This window comes from Pseudorca crassidens, chromosome 13 (genome assembly GCF_039906515.1).
Source record: "Pseudorca crassidens isolate mPseCra1 chromosome 13, mPseCra1.hap1, whole genome shotgun sequence".
NCBI classification, from domain to species: Eukaryota; Metazoa; Chordata; class Mammalia; order Artiodactyla; family Delphinidae; genus Pseudorca; species Pseudorca crassidens.
Window position 1 is genome coordinate 41,069,501 of NC_090308.1, and position 7,852 is coordinate 41,077,352.

General features: G+C 39.8%; 1 pseudogene; it reads left to right on the plus strand.

Annotated features, from left to right (window-relative positions):
* Window positions 1–4,089: 4,089 nt before the first annotated feature.
* On the plus strand, window positions 4,090–5,082 carry LOC137204987 (histone deacetylase complex subunit SAP18 pseudogene; annotated as a pseudogene).
* Window positions 5,083–7,852: the final 2,770 nt, after the last annotated feature.

The window sequence follows — 7,852 nt, forward strand, 5'->3', positions numbered from 1 at the left end:
TGCTGACTGGGTCTGCTATTCTATCAGAGGAAGGGTGGATTCAAGCACTACTGTCCTGAATACTTAGCTTGGTAAATTGGTGTGTTTCTTGGTGTGTAAACTGGGACTTCTGAGAAGCTGATGCAAAGACAGATTAGATGTGCAAGAGATTTATTAGGGGAAGTGCTTCTAAAGGATAATGGGGATAAAGCAGGAGTAGAAAGGGAAAGGCTTCAGACAGCAATGCAGGTCTGACACCTGTGAAAGGAGGTAGGAAAGAATAAGAATTGTGTAGGAGCCTCAGACTGCAGCCCAGTTCTAAGAAACTTTGCCCAGGCTGGTGTGGAATCCCCTAGCCAAAGCTGCCCATGAGGGCAGGGCCCCATCCACAGGAACTGTACCTCTGCCAGGCGAAGTTATGGGCTGGAGTAACCCTGGGGACATGTGGACCCAGAAGGGACAGCAGCGGGACTGTCAGTCAGTTATGCTCCCCTCTGCCAAGATAGACAAGAAATAAAACTTCCACCTCTTTTATCCCAAACAGCTCCACTCAGCATTGCGAATAAGGCAACACGTATTTTAAGTGGTCTTTTATGGCAGTTAGTAATTTTGTTGCTGTTCTTTGCAAAAGTCATTCTTCCTCTGTCCCACACACGTAAATCTTCCATGGATGCCCTGGATTCTGCGTCTTTTTTCATTTTTTCTGATATTTCAAATATCTTTCTCAATTCAGTTTTTATCTTTTCTACATGTGTTTCCTTTAAAAAAAAATAGTGTGACCATCTCAAGTAATGTAAAAGGGCAGCAGACAATTTCCTAATTTTATTCCTAAAAGAATAAAATTCAGTTTCTTTTTAGAGTGACAGCTGTCTGGTGGGCCACTCTTCATGGGTATAAGGGGTAACAGCTTCTGGCGATCTGAATCACAAGCGTTTGAAGGGAAACCCAATATAAGCTGAAAGAGGAAAAAAATAAGGAGACTGCTTTATGTAGAGCCCATTAAACTTTCAACGACCAGAAAACTAAAAATATTACATTAAAAGTTTTTTTAATGATTTAAACATAACCTGGGTGGAAGCCATTACATATGACATGTTCAATTTGAAATATGACCATTCAGAAACCCTATGTAATAGGCCATTTCATGAACCTAGGCAGTCCCCACCTGCTTTCTTTCCAGAATAAATAAAATTCAGGGATTATATAGTTTTTAACAGTTAAAATAATATAGGCATAGTCGTATTATTTTGTTATGTTCTAAAACTACAAAAAAACTATAGAAATGATTTTTTTTAAAATTTTCAACAGCTGTTTAACATCCAAAAAATAATTCTTTTTTTTTTTTTAATTTATTTATTTTTGGCTGTGTTGGGTACCTTCTTTGCTGCCCACGGGCTTTCTCTAGTTGTGGAGAGCGGGGGCTACTCTTCGTTGTGGTGCATGAGTTTCTAATTGCAGTGGCTTCTCTTGTTGCGGGACACAGGCTTTAGGCACGCAGGCTTCAGTAGTTGTGGCATGCAGGCTCAGTAGTAGTGGCTCATGGGCTCTAGAGTGTAGGCTCAGTAGCTGTGGCGCATGGGCTTAGTTGCTCCGCAGCATGTTGGATCTTCCCCGACCAGGGATTGAACCCATGTCCCCTGCATTGACAGACGGATTCTTAACCACTGCACCACCAGGGAAGTCCCCAAAAACTAATTCTTGTAATGAAAATATTCAGCTCCATATACCAATAGATTGCTTTTTCAGAGATATATGAATTGCCCAAGTTACCCTTATTTGCCTTCTTCCCTGAAGTTGAATCTGATACATACTTTTTCGTAGTATTGGTTTGGCCAAAAACTTCGTTCAGGAACGAACTTTTTGGCCAAGCCAATACATTAAATTGCTGCATCCCTGACACGGCCAAAACAATTTGCATAGCGATTAGAACTTGACAGTCTCTTCATCAACAGGCAAGGGACCTACTTTTTCAGGACCAGAAGAAACCCAAAAGACTTAGTATCAATTTGTTACTACATGGTAACATAAATTAGAGTATGTGCAGTTCTGTATTCTACAGAATCAGCTTCCCTGGAAATTCCATATTTTAAAAATTGTTTTTAATGTGGTAAAATATACATAACATAAAATTTACCATTTCAACCATTTTTAAGTGTATGGTTCTGTGGCATTAAGTACATTCACATCATTGTGCAACCATCAACACCTTCCATCTCCAGAACTTTATAATCTTCCTCCAAATGAAAATCTGCACAAATTAAACACTAGCTCCCCATTCCCCCATCCTCTGACAACCACCCTTGGACTTTGTGTCTCTAGGAACCTCAGATAAGTGGAATCATACAGTATTTGTCCTTTTGTGACTGGCTTATTTAATTTAGCAAAGTGTCTTCAGAGACACTCATTATGTCGTAGCATGTGTCAAAATTTCCTTCTTTTTTAATGCTAAACAATATCCTACGATGTGTATATGCCACATTTTGTTAATCCAATCGTCCATCAGTGGGCACCTGGGTTGCTGCTACCTCGTGGCTGTTGTACATAATGCTGCTGTGAACATGGTGTGCAAATAAGAAATTCAATTTTGAGTAAGCATATGGCCGCAGCAGTGACAAAGATACCCTTCGTGCAATTTTCTTCTTTCTTTTCACTTCCTGGGTCAACGTGCTCCAGTTACGGGTAACGACCAGAGTGAGTATCAAGTTTAAACTGCAGGTGGCAGCAAATATCAATAAACTAGGCATAACGCTTGACAAAAGCCTAGCTGTTTTTTCCTGTGTTTATTTTTGGCCCTTCAAACAGAGTAGAATCAATATTTTTCCTTAGGTCTCCTACGTTCAATATAAGGAACTCTTGAAGCATTTATTCGGGTTCAACTAATGAAGCATATTTTAACTGAGTAATATAAAAGACTAATGAATCAGTGGAAGCAGTATCTGAGGGCTTGATATTTGGCTCAAAGTTTTCGACAATCTTGCCTGAAACGTCTCAGCCAACCAAGCATACATTATAATCTCTTTGCCATGTCTTGGAACTTTCAAAGTAGGTTAAATCGTTTGAGTGATTTGCCTCTGGCTTTTTTGTGATAAGACACTGCTAGTTGTTTACCCAATATCCTTCTCACCATCTTCCCTAATAATAAACCCCCAATTTTTATTAGGCTGGCAGTGTACCCAACTAAAAAAACTACAGTTCCTTACCTCCACTGCAACCAGAGATCGCATGACACAGTTCTGTCCTTGACACGTAAGCTCCTCTGCTGCAGACCAAAAGTTTTATTCTCCTGATAGAGGCTCTTCCTCCTTCCTGTTGTTTTTTGTTGTTGTTGTTCTCTTTGTTGTTTTTATTTTTGTTTGTTTGATTTGTTTGCTTCCTACCTAAAACTTGGATGGGAAACAGAATGTGGGGCATCTCTATTGTAACCATGAGACTGTCAAGAAAACAAAAGGCACATGTTCAACATTGCAAAGTAGAAAAAGGAGCCTGGAGAAGATGACCCAGGTGCTCACCACCCCTGGGCTACCCACGTCTAGCTGGATTACTTACTTTCCAGTAGGACTTCCTATTTCCTGTTATGTGAGAAAAATATTCCCCTATTTGCTTCAATAACCATAGTCAGGTTTATGGTGGTGAAGCAGACCCAATCCCTTAGTCAGATAGATAGGCATTCTGAGATGGGTAGATGAATTAAAGGTGTGTTTAGAGACAGAAATAATAAATATACTTGTTTCTTTCAATTGAGAAAGGGTGCCTAAAATATAGTGCAGAATTACATTTTAATCAGATGTGCCTCTAGGAAAAATTAACTAAGGCAGACATTGTACAACATTAAAAGTAATGAGTTAGTAGGCCTTTAGATAAATGAAGCAGTAGCATTTAGGAGTGGAAATAGTAGGAGAGAATGACTTTTTAAATAATAAAAGTAGAGTTGAGTTAATTAATATTTCTCATAAAGATCATCATGAAGAGTCCCTATTCATTAAAGAGTTTAATTTATCAGATTTTACCACAGGCTATAATAACTCATTTGTGAGATGTCCCAAGGTCAAGATAATGCAGTTCCCATCCATATCCTATTATATTTTATGAGAACATTTGGTGGTCTCTGTACATAACTAATATATTCATCCTGTGAAATGAACATTCATCAACATCCAAGAGAGAGAAAGAGAAGGAGTCATTTAAAAAGTAAGATAGGGGCCGCAGGAGGAAGATGGTGGTGGAATCGTGTGTTACCCAGGAGGAAATTAAGAAGGAGCCCGAGAAGCCCATCGATCGGGAAAAGACCTGCCCGCTGTTGCTGCGTGTCTTCACCACAACTACGGCCGCCACCACTGCATGCACAAGTTCTCCCTTGGAAACGTGCCGTCCTGCGAGCTGCAGATATACACTTGGATGGATGCAACCTTGAAAGAATTGACTAGGTTAGTAAAAGAAGTCTACCCAGAAGCCAGAAAGAAGTGCACACACCTCAGTTTTGCAATTGTTTTTACGGATCCTAAAAGGCCTGGCTATTGAGTAAAGGAGTTGGCAGCACCGTGTCTGGGAGAAGGGGACTGATGACGACCCCATGACGCTGCAGTTGCAGAAGTTCCAAATAGGGGACTATCTGGACATAGCAATCACTCCTCCAAATCAGGCACCACCTCCTTCAGGGCTCATGAGGCCATATTAAATTTTATTTTCTATCTCTTGAATTTATTTTCCATTCAGTTATATAAAATAAACTTTCACTTTTTCCTACTCCCTTGTTGCCATTAAGCCTTTAAACTCTAAACAAATTGTAATGCATCTATTTAGGAGTTCAATTTGTCTTTGCTATGGTATGAATATTAATAGAAAGTCCATATGTTTCAAGTTCTGTAAAATATGAAAAATGCTCTTAGTATTCCATGTAAAACTATATTGTTAAAAACGGAGCTGGAGGAATCAGGCTCCCTGACTTCAGACTATACTACAAAGCTACAGTAATCAAGACAGTATGGTACTGGCACAAAAACAGAAATATAGATCAATGGAACAGGATAGAAAGCCCAGAGATAAACCCATGCACGTATGGTCACCTTATCTTTGATAAAGGAGGCAGGAATGTACAGTGGAGAAAAGACAGCCTCTTCAATAAGTGGTGCTGGGAAAACTGGACAGCTACATGTAAAAGTATGAGATTAGGACACTCTCTAACACCATACACAAAAATAAGCTCAAAATGGATTAAAGACCTAAATGTAAGGCCAGAAACTATCAAACTCTTAGAGGAAAACATAGGCAGAACACTCTATGACATAAATCACAGCAAGATCCTTTTTGACCCACCTCCTAGAGAAATAGAAATAAAAACAAAAATAAACAAATGGGACCTAATGAAACTTCAAAGTTTTTGCACAGCAAAGGACACCATAAACAAGACCAAAAGACAACCCTCAGAATGGGAGAAGATATTTGCAAATGAAGCAACAGATAAAGGATTAATCTCCAAAATTTATAAGCAGCTCATGCAGCTCAATAACAAAAAACCAAATAACCCAATCAAAAAATGGGCAGAAGACCTAAATAGACATTTCTCCAAAGAAGATATACAGACTGCCAACAAACACATGAAAGAATGCTCAACATCATTAATCATTAGAGAAATGCAAATCAAAACTACAATGAGATATCATCTCCCACCGGTCAGAATGGCCATCATCAAAAAATCTAGAAACAATAAATGCTGGAGAGGGTGTGGAGAAAAGGGAACCCTCTTGCACTGCTGGTGGGATTGTGAATTGGTAGAGCCACTATGGAGAACAGTATGGAGGTTCCTTAAAAAAGTACAAATAGAGCTACCATATGACCCAGCAATCCCACTACTGGGCATATACCCTGAGAAAACCATAATTCAAAAAGAGTCATGTACCAAAATGTTCATTGCAGCTCTATTTACAATAGCCCAGAGATGGAAACAACCTAAGTGTCCATCATCAGATGAATGGATAAAGAAGATGTGGCACATATATACAATGGAATATTACTCAGCCATAAAAAGAAACGAAATTGAGTTATTTGTAATGAGGTGGATGGATCTAGAGTCTGTCATACAGAGTGAAGTAAGTCAGAAAGAGAAAGACAAATACCTTATGCTAACACATATATATGGAATCTAAGAAAAAAAAAATGTCATGAAGAACCTAGGGGTAAGATGGGAATAAAGACACAGACCTACTAGAGAATGGACGTGGGGATATGGTGAGGCGGAGGGGTGAGCTGTGACGGGGTGAGAGAGTGGCATGGACGTGCATACACTACCAAACGTAAAATAGATAGCTAGTGGGAAGCAGCCGCATAGCACAGGGAGATCAGTTCGGTGCTTTGTGACCACCTAGAGGAGTGGGATGGGGAGGGTGGGAGGGAGGGAGACACAAGAGGGAGGAGATATGGGAACATATGTATATGTATAACTGTTTCACTTTGTTATAAAGCAGAAACTGACACACCATTGTAAAGCAATTATACTCCAATAAAGATGTAAAAAAAGAAAAAAATACCTATATTGTTAAACATATGTTGCAATCACCTGGAGTGTGAAAGTTAATGGGGCATGGGTTCAGGGTTTAATTTAGTATTGGGGGTTTATGCTAAGTAGTGGAGTTGGTATGTTTAAGCCCAAATGGGGCAGAACAAGAAAGCCATGAGATTGTATTAAATAGAGCAGGAGTTTGTCGCCCAGAAGGTTGTATGGAATTGCGAAGGAGACCTTTGGGAAGGTGCAGAGCAGAGCAGCTGAGGCGTTTTGGAACAGTCTGAGCTGAGGCAAGTTGAAGAAGCTGTCTGTGTTTGAAGGGAGCGGCCTGCCTGAATCAAGGTGTGACGGCAATTTAGAGAAAAGGAGAATGCGTGCCACAGTGAGGCCTTTTTATGTTTTAAAAAGAGGGAGAATGGGGCATTCTGAGGGCAGGAAGTAGTATAGAGGAGCAAGGGTTAGAACTTAGGATAAGGATGGAAAGGTTTACCTTGAAGATCTGAAAATTCAGGGAGGAATGAAAGAAGAATCTTAAGATCAAGGGAGAAGGTCAGGGATGAGGTCAAGTTAAGCAGGGGATGTTCACATGCCCTGTTCAGTGCTGGGGCTGACTCGTGTCTGATTTGAGAGGCAGTATGCATAGTGGTTATAAGCAGTTGGGCTGAACATTTAAAACCTGGTTACACTAATAACAACCTTGGACAAGTTACTTGGACCTGTTTTTTTCTGTTTGTTTAAAATTTGTAAAATGGAGGTAACAGCCCATAGGATTGTGAAGACTAATTAAATGTTTGCAAAGGGCTTGGAATAGTGCCTGACAAGTAAGAAACAAAGTTAGCCATAGAGTTCAGTCAGAACGGGTGCCGTCTCTTTCACGGCACTATTACCGTCTCATTTTGAAGTTTATAAACAGTGTGCAGTATGTGATAAGGCCGATTACCTTTAGTCTATTGCAGTAGAACATTTTGAAAATGTATATTCCAAAATTTGAAAAAATGTACTACCAAAGTAAAATTGCAGTAATTTGATTTGTACATACAGAAGCAGCCCTTTAAAATCTAATGATTGTAGGATTGGAGTCCCTGGTGCAGTCAACAGGTGACAGATGCAAGCCTGGAACCCCGATCTAGGGCCTCTTCTCCACTGAAGTTTGCCCCAAACCCTTAGACTCTTTATTCATTCATACTAGATAGGCTTGAGCTCCTTAAGTCATACAATTAACTTAAACCTAATTTTTTGGAGAAGAGGAGCCATGATTACCTTCCTGTCTGTGGAGAAGATACTGAGGTACTGTGCAGATCAAGAAGACAGGCACTCGTTAAAGGACTTTGTAAGCCAACTTTTCATAACAGTGTGAACTCCTGCAATGGGGGC